Source organism: Girardinichthys multiradiatus, chromosome 6 (genome assembly GCF_021462225.1).
Source record: "Girardinichthys multiradiatus isolate DD_20200921_A chromosome 6, DD_fGirMul_XY1, whole genome shotgun sequence".
Lineage (NCBI taxonomy): Eukaryota > Metazoa > Chordata > Actinopteri > Cyprinodontiformes > Goodeidae > Girardinichthys > Girardinichthys multiradiatus.
Genome location: NC_061799.1, coordinates 39,664,219 through 39,677,943, shown reverse-complemented (window position 1 = coordinate 39,677,943; position 13,725 = coordinate 39,664,219). Strand labels below are relative to the sequence as shown.

Below are 13,725 nucleotides of genomic sequence, written 5' to 3'. Positions count from 1 at the left end.
TGGCATGATGCAAATATCTGCATGGACAAACCCATGGTGGACAATGGATAGGTGACAGACTGATGGATCTATGAAAAAATGGAGGGCGAGATGATAGACAACCAGCTGACTGGATGGAGGTGGAACTACTTTCTATACAGTTTTCTTCTTCTATACTTAAAAAACACCTAAAATCAACCCCAAACTTTTCCAGACTGTGTAGAAACCCTGAGCTGAACCAACCAATGTGAAAAGATCCTGAAGATGTTCATTCTTACAGCAAACATCACATCTAAAGTATCAGTCGTCTGTAAAGACTCGTCTCATTATGTCTGCTTTGTTCTCATCAGCCTAATTTTAGAGCCGAGGAGGTCGAGGATGTGCTGAAAGACTGGGTTTCGTCTATCTCCATGGTAACTGATGTTACTGCCCCCACAAACAACTATGGTACATTTTCTGATGTTTACTCTCAGTGTTGACGACAATCAGGCTCATCAACGTGTATTTCTGCGCCCTCTGGAGCAAGACAACATCGGAGCTGTGATAAAAGGTTGTAAATTAAATCTTATTTTACACTGCTGTGGTTCGTCAGTCTTAGTTCAGACGCACTTACGCATATGACACCTGTCAGTCAATGCAAAACCTTCCCAGCTGCTCATTACTTCAGTTTTCTGAGAACAAAAAGAGATCACAATGGGAAAGGGAAAACTTAGTAAACATGAAAGAGAAAAATAAGAAATTTAAAGCATCATAAACTGTACTTGAATCCCACCACCTGCAGCCCTGAATGCTTCTTCCTCGTCTTAATCAAGTGGTTTCACAGACCTGCCAGCAGGGGGCAGTGTTTGCATGTGTGAGAGGCCTGCTGAGGCTCGTCCCAGTGATTTGTTTGTCCTGCTGGATGAGTTTGCTTGCCTGTCATTAAAGCAGCCATGCAGGGAGGAACAGTTTGTCTGTCACGGGCCCCTGTGAGGCTGCTCTGAGTCCAGATCTCCCCCCCCCCACCCCCAGCTCCTCTCCATCTATATCAGTCTCTGTATTTGTCTCTCTGCCCGCCTTGTGCATCACAATCTCCCGTCTAAACTAGGGGCGTCACGCTGATGGAGTCATCCCGAGCAGCTCATAATATCTGCAACCCCTTCATCATTACAACTGAGACAGTGTTGCCGTCACTCAAAGCTCTAAAACAGAAGCAGAACTTTAAATGTCAGAAAGACACAGTGGGAGAAATTATTTTAGAAATGTGTTAACAAAGAACAACTTTGAAGAGAGAAAAGTTTAAAACCCAGAAAAACTCCAACTAAAAATGTACAACCTAGGAGCGGTTTGGAATAAACAAATCACATAAATATTTACTCAATTCAACTCATATTACAAGTGGTTTCTCCAAATTAAACACAAAATGTCACTTTTAACGACAACTGAGCCTCAAAATTATACAGCTCCTTCCAAGTAGACCTGTTGCAAGCATGATTGACATCAGACCCTAAAGGTCAATTCCCTCCAGTTCATCAATATTGTTGGGTTTAGAAGTTCATGTCAGGTGAGAATGATGGTTGCTCTCGTATCTTCTAGGACTACTTCTTCCTTCTCCAGTTGTGTAGTTGTTCCAAAGCGATTTTAGGCGATCACTTCAATTAAAAACATGAAAATCAGACTTCCATTTAATTATTATATATTTCTATATATAAATTGGATTTGTTTGTCTTGTAAAGTGCCTTAAGATTGCATTTGTTGTGAATTGGCACCAAGTAAATACATTGAATTTATGGTGTTTTTTCTTGATTTTCGGTTTGTATTCTTTCTCAATATTAGACTGCTACAGAAATACAGACTGTTAATTGCTTTATACAGGTACATCTCAATAAATTAGAATATTATTGAAAGTAAAGCACATTATTTAGATCAATTACACATAGACTGATGTTTTTAAGCCTTTCTTTCTGTTAATTATGATGATTTTCTGCTTACAGCCAATGACAAGACGACATTTAAGATTAGAGTATAAAAACAATTTTAATACAGAAATGTGAGCTTAATGAAAAATCTGCTCACTACCAACGTAAAGATTGTTATTTTCCCAACAGGTGCTTTTAATCTGACAAACTCATCGGGACACATATTCTGATTCTGATGAATCTGTAAAAAAGCAAACATACAAACACAGCAAGGGATGATGGTACTTCGTTAGCTCTCTGTAATCTGAAATGTCTTCCAGCAGGGTTTTTAAGGTTGGAATTGGTGAAAAAACCATCTTCCCTACACAGAATTCAGACTTTTTTTTAATTTTTTCCAAATACAAACCTGGAATTTTGGAAAATCCGGGACTTTTTCGAAAGCGTTCGAGAATCATGGCTCTAGAATAGCTAACAACACTGCTATGATGGGGTCTATAGATGAGGCCAGTGTGGTCACCCGCCAAATCCATTCTCACACAGAGACCCTGCACAGATATGCTGCCCCTACATCCCTCCATGCTCCTCCCAGAACCTGGATAGGCTGCCAGTGAGTATGATGTTCACGTTCATAGCAGTCAAGGAACTCCTACACTACCAAATGTTAGAAGAGCGAACTGAGATGTTAATACATCTCTCCACACCCTGCAGGAACCCCCTACATTCTGGCTAATTGGTCGCATTGGCACGGTCTTCCTCCAGTGTTAGGTCACCCCAACCAGGTGACTCTACTGGTTCCTGGTAGGTCATATTCTCTATTTTACATTTAAGAGTTCAACAGCTAGTGATAATTTGCTCTGACAGGTCGTCTCTGACTGAAGGTGATGCTTCCTCTCGACATCAGTTGTTAAAGAGGGTAGATTACTTCTTTGTCGTAATAATGCCAATTTATTTACCTTTAAGTGGTGCCACATATGTAACAGAAATAAGGACTGAACAGCAGAGTTGAGAGTGAAACACTCTGCTGCTCAAACCAGAAATGCATTTCTTTACAACTGTTGTGCCATTTAAAGGGGAACTAAGCAGGTTTTCCAACTGTGTAAGATTTATTGCCAGGAAACATTGTTACAACAAAGAAAACAAATAAGCCAAACACAAATTTTTTTCTTTTCCAAGTTTATATTAACTGATAGGTGAGGAACAGTTTCAGTTTTGTATTTCATCGTCTCATTTTCTTGTCACTGCGCCTCCCTCTGCTCTTCCCACTTTGTCTAGGCCAGGTATGCGCCTACTTCATGCATCTAATTACTCATAATTTTATAAATTTATATATCATAGACCAGATATGACAAGTTGAAGACCACTGCTGCAAAAGGATAAAACCGGGTTAGAAAAATGTCCCTCTGCAGATTTCCTAACTGGATGGATGAAGGTTCTGGCATTTTTCCTGAGTTTCCCTCCTGTCCTGGTGTGTTCTTGCTGCATACATTTGCTTTGCAGGAGCGAGCACAGTCGGTGTTTGAATGTGCAGGTAGTACAGGAAGCATATCAGCATTCCCTTGAGTCCTTCAGAGATTACTCACGCTGCTTTGGGAATGTGTTTTAGCGTCTCATGCATACACCTTCAGCTTAGACTATAGTTGTGTTATTACCTTTATCAGAATCCTCGTGCTCCACACACTTCCCATTGAAAGTATATGTGGATCCCTGACAGCCCAGTCTATAATAAATCTGTTTATTTTCCCTCCTTCTCTGCGAATAATCCCAGGGCTGTAGCCGGAAAGCTCTCCTCTGTGCTGATCCGACAGCCCGCTCTGCTGCGTCTCCGCCACCATACATCTCCAACATAATGGCCCTTTGTTTTAAGGACAAGATGAGATGGGGGAGCGCGGCTGCCACTGCTAGCTAATCAAGCTGTCAGTCTGTATGTATGTTTGCATTGTTATTGTTCAGCAGAGACTCAAATCAATTTTACAACGACCGCAACAGGACGGTAAAAGTAGCAGCCCAAGATTGTCTTGTGCCGCGGATCGTCCAGAAAAAAAGAAGATCCAATAGCAAAGTCATCAATGAGACGCTTTCCTTCCTCTGGGAACATCGGATGAAAGACGGAAGGCAATCACACAAACTCATCAGGACACAAAGTCTGCTTTGCATGCTCCACCATCACACACCGTTGGTCTTTACAGACACATTTATCATAAAACAGTAAGAATATCTGACGGATTTCAGCCATTTAGCCATACTTTTCTTTACTTCATGGCTTAAGATGATTTAAAGCTATTTTTATACAAGATTTCTAAGCATATCACAAAAGAAAAAATGTTATTGAATCAACACTTGAGCTCAGGAGGAAATGAAGAGTAAAGAGGAGGCAGGTAAGGCATTGGTAGATTGTTCCCTTTAATCTGATCCCAAGTCAAGTGTGGAGTCAACACCTGGGCGCCTCTGCACTGATTTAACTAATAAAAACTTTCTTGCTAAAGTATTCACATTCCTTGAGCTTTTTTCTAAACTTAAGCGCAACTAAATGCCTTTAAAAGTCACCTATTTACTAGAGTGGCCACAAATGAATGGTTTTGATCAAAGCATATTTATTTGTTAGAATGGCCCAGTCAAAGTCCTGACATAAACCTAATTAGAGAATCTGTGAGACTTGAAAACCGATATTCCCAGATGCCCTCCATCAAACCTGACTGAGCTTGAACTATTTAGCCAAGACGACTGGCTAAAATTTAAAGTCTCTAAATGTGCAAAGCAGCAAAATGTGGTTTTAAGTAAGGCTGAGGTGGGCTGAAAACAAACGCACACTTTGAGAGCCTGGTGTCCTTTCCTTCCACTTCACAATAATGTACGACGCTGTGTTGTTCTGTCACATTAACGCCAAATAAAAATATGTGGTTGTAACATGACACGCAGCCTACGATCCGATTCGTTTCAGATACAGAGATGGAAAAAAAAAACGATACGACTCGATACAATTCACCCCGACATCACGATGCAGCTCCATTCTTCTCTTAGCGAAAACAAACTGCCAATAAATGCAATTTGGTTTGATTCAATGCGACAAGACAGAGCAAAGAACTGATACTATTCAGCTGATAATATCTAATGTATTACTTCAATAAATCCTCTTTAACAAACGGGTCTTGTCCACTGAATTCCAGCGCTTTTAAAAATCTGCCAAAAACACTGAAGCTTAGTGAAAAATCCTCAAACCAGGCTGCAGATGTGATTAACAAAAAGTTCGGTAACTCTGCAGTGAGCAGAAAGCTCATTTCAGAACTTTCCTTTTATAACATCTTGCTGTATGATCTAAACATTAAAGTAGAAGCGCGATCACTTATGAAACTTAACTGTAATGACAGTGAGGCGCCTCAACTGTGCTGAAAATGTTCCTTGGCTGTTCTGGGACATGGAGGAGGTCATAAAAAATTCAATAAGAGACACAGAAGAGGAACTGAAAGCCCCCTTCTCAGTAACAGCAATATGTTTGTAGAAGGTGATAGCTTCTGTAACCGTCTCTAAATGAGCAGAAGTGCCTTAAAGGAGGACAAGATAAAAGCTCCTCATCCTGATGCAGGGTTACAGGCAGACCTCCACATTCACATCATTTTGTGTCTCATGTCAGTAATAAGGTCAACTGTGTTCATTTAAAGTTGGCTGGTGAGTTTATATTCATTATCTCCGCCATCTTCACCTGCCTTAGCATCAGTGCTAATCGCCGTCTGCTTTCTAACAGAGTTTATGTCAGCGGAAAAACCCCCGAAATCATACAGTTGGGTGGAACATGTCTCTAAATGAAAGCATAGAATATCTCATTATTAGGAAGGTGGTGGACCGCTTTGTGTCATGGTGTGGAAACAATCATCTCATTTTGAACGTGACTAAAACAAAGGAGATGATTGTAGATTTTAAGAGAAACAGGAATAAGTCAAAAACTATTTCTATCATGGGAGAAGAAGTGGAGGTGGTGGAGGAGTATAAATACCTCGGTGTTCATCTGGACAACAGACTAGAGTGGAGATGCAACTGTGAAGCCGTCTACAAGAAGGGACAGAGCAGACTGTACTTCTTGAGGAAGCTTAGGTCCTTTGGTGTTTGCATCAAGATGCTGCATATCTTCTATAAGTTTGTTGTGGAGAGTCTGATCTCTTCTGCCATCATCTGCTGGGGAAGCAGCATCAGAGCCAGGGACTTAAAAAAGCTCAACAAGCTGATAAAGAAGGCTGGTTCTGTTCTGGGGACTCCTCTGGAACCTCTGGAGATCATTGTGGAAAGACGGATTCTTCATAAAATGAAGAACATCATGGAGAACCCTGAGCATCCTCTTCATAAGACTGTCCTACAACAACAGAGTGTCTTCAGTCAGAGGCTTCTTCAGATCTGCTGTAAGACGGAGCGCTACAGGAGATCCTTCCTGCCCACAGCCATCAGCATCTACAACTCTTTGAAGAAACCTGGATTATATGAGCTACAACAACATTTAATTTCCCTTTGGGATTAATAAAGTATTTTTGAATTGAATTAAACGGGTCAAGCTTTATCGATGCAAGGACGTGAAAACTGCTGCATCTAGATTTAATCCCCACCACTGTACCTGTTCATAGCTGCTCTACCAATCTACTCATATCTTGCACGGGTACATCTGTGCTAAAAGAGAATTTCATAATCATAAAGGGCATAGAATAGCAGCAGAAAAGCATTTTGCCTTTACGGAGATGTTTCTGTTCCTACATCTTCATGCTCTGCTTCCAAACTACTGACTTATATGTCATTTATTTGTCTGTCAGGCTCAGGTAAAAGCAGCATTACAGACTGAGAGCTTTTTGTCCGTGTCCTCCAGCTACAATCTGAAAAAGATAAAAAGTCTAGTTTTATAACTCAGATTGCTTTCAAGAGCTGAATTGGGAGCAAATATTAACAATTGTTAGACCAGGTTTCTGAGATGAGACCAGGCTGACCCAGACAGCTTTCATGAAGCACACTTCCTGATAATGTTCACATTTACTAAAACATGCCATTTTAATGCCACTCAAAAACCTGCATTTTTCCCTCCATTCTCAGAGGAAAAATCATGCAGTTTGCTGTTTAGACTCGTCTACTGAAGTCGCCTTATACTTCCTCATTAGCCTCTTTGGCCTTTTCTTAAAAATGAACGATTTTAAAATCGTTTTTATTGAACAGTTACAAAGTTAAAGCAGCCGAATAAAGTCGAGAAGTCTATAAGCTTCAGAATTTATAAACAAACTGCAAAAATGTGCTTCTGATCTGTTTGCAAAAAGTAAGATAATCAAGATTTATCCCCTGAAACTGAACGAATTTTTATTTAGGTCATACACATAAAAGCTTGTATGTTTATTCTTGGTTAAAACAATCTAAAGAAAATTCAGAGATAACTTTTATGTCACAATATAATGAAAGCAGCTATTCTTATATATTTTTTTTTTACTTTGATATTTGTGAAATAAAACGTGCATTTTAAACGTACCTATTACTTCGGTCAGTTAAATAATGATTAACAAACATAGTCAACAACTAACTGAAAGAAAAAGAAAAATCTATTTTAAATAAACAAAGCATCCCTGACAAGCGGAGGCTTTCAGGAGAATCTCACATTTTCCTAAACTTTTCACCCAAAATTATTCAACTGCTTCAAATGCTGCTTTTTAAATAAAGATTTGCATTTTTTCCATAAGAAAAACCCACAGCATGAGACGGTTCAAAGAGTTTTGAGGAAATTTATGAAGTAAAACAGATGTATGAAAGCCCAAACACAACAAAGAAATGGCTTTTTTTTTTTAAAAGCCATTTCAGGAAGTACAACATTATTTCACATGAAGCAGATGCCACCTTCAAATGTTTCCTCGCAAAAAGCAAACACAAAAACATGACCTGGTCTAGAGATGTTAGGAAGTTAGGCTACGTCATACTCATCAAAATCAACAGAAATAAATGTTATGAAATATGTCACCCTGTGTGTAATCGATCTATAAAATATTTAAGCTTGTTTTTCTGAAGAACTACAGAAATAAACCTTTTCCTCAATATTAATTTATTTAGATGCACATGTAAAAATGATGGAGAGGATCTAAAACTACATGTTTCTCAGACGTGCCGGATTTACAGAACTATGTTCTGTGAGCAGCTTAAATAATACCTGACGCTTGCAGTTTTTCGCTCTCTTTGCCTCGGCTACAGATCTGAAATGTCGTTTTCTGTGGAAACTAATGAACACCATAAATAAACTCTTTACAAGCTCCTATTTGGGTGTATGATAAAGTTTTATTAGAGAGCAGCTCTGAACCATAGGCAACATGCACATTTTATCAGCATCATTTAACAAACTGGTACATCGAACAGCAGACCGCTGAAGGCTCACTGAGCTCTGCAGTTTCCTGTGTTTCTACTTCATTACCTGTCCTCGTGTTCACCAAGTAAAACACTGATCACTATCGAAGCTTTAATGTAGAACAAATCAAACATCCCCCTTCTAATTCATCTGATAAGAACATCTTGTGTTTGCTTAAACTTGTAGTGGACCAGTGGATTATTGAATTATTGAAGTGATCAGAACTGTGTTCTGTTCTGTAAACAGAGGTGGGGTTTAGTACCGGTACAGAGAGCTGAAAATCTCAATGTAGCCGGAGGAAGTACAAGTTAAAGAAGAAAAGCCTCTCTTTATAGTAAAACTGCTCACTGAGCAACAGTGACTTAGAGGCTATTTAACAGACGAAAAGAAACAAACACGGTCAGTGTGAAATTTAACTCACCAACAATGGTCTGGACCAGCGAGAATTTCATCCTTCACAGCTCTGCTTGGGATCTTCTCTCAGCTCTGCGAAAAAACAAAAAACATGTATAAAAACATAAACAACCTTTTCACCTCTAGACATGAGCCAGGGTAACTTTTAACGCTTTAATAACACTGAGGAAAACCGCCAGTGATGTGTCTACTGGGACCCAATCTGCCTTTATGACCCAACTCCCTAACATTAACGATGGGAGTCGACTGATTTGTTTCCTCTTTAGTTAATGTGTCAGTATTATTTACTAAGGCTGAAATGATTCACTGAATGGCTCAAATGATTTAATTAAACAAATTCCTTAAGGCAAAAATCTCTGATTTGATGCATCGTTTATTTCATATAAATACTCAGTTCAGCAATTTCAGAATCAGAATCAGAATCAGCTTTATTGCCACGTTCATACATACAAACAAGGAATTTGACTCCGGTACACTTTGCTCTTTTGCATTACAGAATATACAAATTTACAATTTACACATATCTAATAAAAAAGGTACATTTGCAACATCTGTATGCTGTTGTTTTGTACTCAATTAAATGTTCAACAGAGAAACAGCCTGGAGGAAGAAACTCTCTGTAGCAGTGGCCTGAAGGTAAAACTCTGAACAGTTTATGTGCAGGGTGTGTGGGGTCTGCAGAGATTTTAGCAGCTCTTTTCTTGACCCTAGACCTGTATAAGTCCTGGATGGAGGGAAGGTCAGCCCGGATTATTATCTCTGCAGTCCTGATTATTCGTTGCAGTCTGGACCTGTCCTGTTTTATGGATGAGCCAAACCACACTGAGATGGATGAAGACAGGACAGACTGAATGATGGCAGTGTAGAAGATGACCAGCAGCTCCTGTGGAAGGTTGAACTTCTTGAGTTGCCTCAGGAAGTACAGTCTCTGCTGGGCCTTGTTTTGAACAGTGTCTATGTGTGAAGACCATCTCAGGTCCTCAGAGATGGTGGTTCCTAAGAACCTGAAGTGATCCACGGCCGATACAGTGTTGTTGAGGATGGTGAGGGGGGTGTATGGGGGTGGTTTTCTCCGAAGGTCCACCACCATTTCCACAGTCTTGAGTGGGTTGAGTTCAAGGTAGTTCTGACTACACCAGTGTACCAGCCGATCCACCTGCTGTCTGTATGCAGACTCATCACCGTCCTGGATCAGTCCAATGACAGTGGTGTCATCTGCAAACTTAAGGAGTTTCACGGACGAGTCCGCTGAGGTTCAGTCATTTGTGTACAGAGAGAAGAGGAGTGGGGATAGAACACATCCCTGGGGGGCACCAGTACTTATTGATCTGCTGTGGGAGAAGATGCTCCCCAGTCTCACCTGCTGCTGTCAGTCCGTCAGGAAGCTGTTGATCCACTGACAGGTGGAGGCTGGAACGTTGAGCTGGGTGAGCTTCTGGTGGAGGATGTCTGGTATGATGGTGTTGAAGGCCGAGCTGAAGTCTACAAACAGGATCCTGGCGTACGTCCCTGGGTGGTCGAGGTGTTGCAGGATGAAATGTAGACCTAAGTTAACAGCATCATCTGCCGACCTGTTTGCTCGGTAAGCAAACTGCAGGGGGTCCAACCTGTGATCTCTTTCAGGTGCTTCAACACCAGCCGCTCAAAGGATTTCATGACCACAGACGTCAGGGCTACAGGCCTGTAGTCATTTAATCCTACGATGGTGGGTTTCTTGGGAACCGGGATGATGGTGGATCGTTTGAGGCAGGAGGGGACCTCACATTTCTCCAGTGATTTGTTGAAGATCCTTGTGAAGATCGGAGCAAGTTGATGTGCGTAGGCTTTCAGACATGATGGGGAGATGTTATCAGGTCCTCCAGCTTTCTTTGTTTTCATGCGCTGAAAGAGCCTGTTTACATCTTCCTCTGAGATCTTTAGTGCAGGCAGAGGATCTGAAGGTAGGGGATTGGTTGCTTTATGGTTGCTAATTTGTTTTTGTATTAAGCATGATAGAGCTCTACAATATTTTGAACCGCAGTCATCATTGCAGTATTAATTAGTTCATAGAGTCAAACCCCAAAGACAACTTGGATGCAATATTTGATAGGTTATTATATTTCAAGGAACATGCAATAATGCTCTGCGTGCTAAGAATTATTTTGGCCAGTAAGATGGACGTTCACTTCCCTTGGCGCACAAACTTGATGTAGATTTCAGTCGGCAAAATCCTTAGGATGCTAGGGCAATTGTGATGAAGGTAAACGAGGAGAAGAGTGAGAAAAGCGTGGGATATTCACTATTGATAAACATTACAATTACCAACAATGATATGGCAAATATTAATAATTTAAGAATGAATATTTAATAATTGCCTAATATACAACCCTAAAACACGGTGACGTGCTGTTTACAAGGGACAGTCATTGCAGTTGCACACACACACTTCTTTATACAAAAAGAATGATGGAGAAAGGCAGGCGATAATGAGAAAGTCAGAAAACAACAAGATCCCATGAATCTGGGAGTATAGGTCAAAAAAGGAAACACTTAAAAGTTAGTTTAGAACAATAGCATGGCGCAAACAATAACAGCTGGTTCATTTCTGATTCTTAACGTGGGGACATAATAATCATCAGTGGAGCAACAAGCAGATGTCCTGAGTCATTATGCACACATCATTATGGAGGACACACACGAGTTAGAAAATCGTTAAATGAGTACCTGTAAGCAGTCCGGTGGCTCTGACCATCTTTACACAGCAACTTCAGACAGGAAGTCCTGTTTTACTTATCTCATCGTCTCCTTCAAATCAATCATGAGTTGCTGCATTTCCACATTTCTCTGAACATTTATGAGCAGCTAGCCTGTCAGTTGGCTTAATGTGAAGACATGTTTTATAAAAGAAGACAGAGAAATGGTTTTGAAAATATCAACAGGCGGTGTGCCCGTCGATATTTTGAAGCAAACACTGACCTTTAGCTTATTCTCACGCCACATATCTGTTTAAACTCTACTCAGCACCTTCTGAGAACAAACGAAAGCCTTACACTTTGGTGCAGACATCCTAAAAACATATCTCTGGACAAAGGTATGTAACATAGTGGACAACGTACACGGACATGAGCCCACAAAGTTCTATAGCTAAAGCCCTACTTTTTATCCAATTGTGATCAAGTAAAGCAATTTGGTAAACTTGATTTTATTTTAAATGTGCCTTATAAATAAAATGAACTTGCAAATCACAGAATATTAGCTAGAGTGCTTCACAAAAGGTAGCCCCCCTTTACTTTAACCATCGGGTTAGAGTATCAAAGAAACGAAGACTATACCATCACATTAAAAAGCTTGCATAGGTGCAGGGCTACAGCCTTTAAGCAGAACGGAGCAGAAATGAAAGAAACTTCCAGAAACTCCTGTAGGATTATATGGTATAAGTAACCCATGCAATTGTGATACCATTGCTGAATATTGCGATGACTACGTTTCCGATTAACCCACATTTCCCTGGCTCTTTTCTTACTTTTCCTTAATCAAAAGTCATTTTTCCATAAAAAAAAAAACAGTTGTTCACCCATGGTGGGTTTTGGCATGTCTACATACACCTAGAGTGACCATCAAGGGCAGTGAAAATTCACCCAGCAGGCTCATATTTTACTGACATGCAGAGTTTACAAGAATGGCCCTTGAAATATAATTTCTTACATGGTTACTGCCATGAAAACTGCCTTCTGAGACATTGTGCAGCTCTAGTTTCATGCTTTTATTCTTCTATAGTTGCAAGATACAATTACACTTCCCCTTAATATGTGCAAAAACTCTTTGTTAACCTGTGAATTAGCCATAAACATAAACAACTAATTACAGACAACCTATAAACGCATTGTTTATAAAGCTGTCTAGAAATAAAAATAAGCTAATCAATTTTGAAAGTATTGATCACGTTAAAGATTCGGAACCTTAATATTAACATTGGATAGATTTGGTAATCGTAACGAATTTAAAAACTGGATAAGTTTATTATAATTTAATGTTAGTGAGAAAAATAGGCAATGAGTCAGTCTGTCAGTTTGTTGTATGCTGTGGTAAAGTAATTTCCCTTAAGGAATTATTAAACTCTTTCAATCAGTTTACAGAACAAGTAATAATAATAATATTAAGTGAAAAGCTGTTTACCCGCCGTAACAGATGGTAATTTTAGGTGAGCCGAGCCAAAATGATCCGGATCTCTGAGAAGAGTCGACATTCCCATGACAACACCGTTTCCTCATTGAAAGCTAAATCTAAAAATATATATACATTTATTCGTTTTGTGTCTAACAAACAAAAGCTTCTAGACGTTTTAATATAATATTGCTATAATAATAATGATAATTCAATTTTAAGTTCAGGTTTAAAACTGTTCAAACACATTTCAGCTGTAGACATCTAGAGCCAGCAGAGCGTTAAAAAACCCCCTAAAAACATTAACAATGATGCATTTTAACCTCAAAGTAAAAATACTTACTGGGCAGAATTTTGGTGCCTAAACTCGTCGTCCGCTTTCTCCATTAATGTTAGCTTGTTAATCAGCTGCGTCATTTACTTTGCTAGCTAGCCTCCAGTTGGCTTGATGCTAGCCATGCTAACTATTGTTACCTATTGCTAACGTCCGTTTTAACATGGCGTTCATTTTAAAAAGCTCAACAAATCACCTCACCTCTTAGCTAAGCGACGACTGTTTTATGGTCCAGCGAAAAATTATCCATAAGAAAACTATGATTTTAAACACGGTGGAAAGTTTAGCTACGGTGTGGGTCCCGCTTCCCGTGGCGGTGGTCGAAGCTAACAGACGGGTCACCCGTGGGAGATAGGAGAGGAAACTGCGTCGCTGAGAAAAAACTAGCAATATTTTCAACAGAAAAAGTGTCCTTCATAAATCTGATTTAGTTTCAAATGATACAATACAAACCAAGAAAAAAAAAAAAATTAAGATTTGGAGGTAATTCAATCCTTCCGCGCAATTTGTAATCAGAAGGCTGAATTTCTGAGTTTAAAATCGGAAAAAATACTTTTGGGAATTGACGCTATATAAATAATGTAGCCTACAACAAATTGGAATTCCGA

The 13,725-nt window shown here is 39.7% G+C and overlaps 1 long non-coding RNA gene across 2 annotated transcripts in view; it reads right to left on the bottom strand.

Annotated features, from left to right (window-relative positions):
• Positions 1 to 13,725, bottom strand: part of LOC124870500 — a 21,164-nt gene extending 7,439 nt beyond the window's left edge. Inside the window, exons 1-2 of one of the 2 annotated variants that reach the window (XR_007038791.1) lie at positions 13,127 to 13,725; positions 8,648 to 8,712 (exon numbers count right to left, since the gene is read on the bottom strand). This is a non-coding gene — a long non-coding RNA (uncharacterized LOC124870500). The remainder of the gene's footprint in view (positions 1 to 8,647; positions 8,713 to 13,126) is intronic. The other variant, XR_007038792.1, reaches the window with a different exon arrangement.